Raw genomic sequence first — 592 nt, forward strand, 5'->3', positions numbered from 1 at the left:
GATCTCCCAAGGCAACCCATTCATTCTACTCGTGGTAAGACAGTTCTCATTTTTAGGCAGTCCTTCCTAACATCTACCCTAACATCTGGCCTCTTGGCAATTTCTGCCGATTGCTTCCAGAAATCCCTTGAGTTTTCAGGTTCTCCACTCAACAGCCCACTATGGGCATGACTTGAGATCTTACACGATCATAGACAAGAGAGCTTGAAGAGAACTCCTAAGTCATCTAGTGTGAGCATCCCAGAGTGCCAGCAACCAAGTAAAAATGTAATTGTAAGATGTTTAACAAACTAAATTTAAAAATACAAGAGAACATAGACAATGTTAATATGTGATTTTCTAAGCCATTATGATTGGGAGACTTATGTCAGGGTTAGTGACCCCTGTTTCTATATGAGTTTGACACCAGTGATCTCTTCCAACCTCCTCAATTTTCAGATGAGGAAATGGAGACCCATGCAGGTCACATGACTGGCCCAAAGGTCACACAGGCAGTATCAGAGACAGGTCATAAGATCAAAGATCAAAGGGGAAGAGCCCTCAAGAAGCCATTTTCTCCAATGCCCTCATTTTACAGATGAAGAAACAGAGG

The sequence above is a fragment of the Vombatus ursinus genome, unplaced genomic scaffold (assembly GCF_900497805.2).
Source record: "Vombatus ursinus unplaced genomic scaffold, bare-nosed wombat genome assembly UNPS02006967.1, whole genome shotgun sequence".
NCBI lineage: Eukaryota > Metazoa > Chordata > Mammalia > Diprotodontia > Vombatidae > Vombatus > Vombatus ursinus.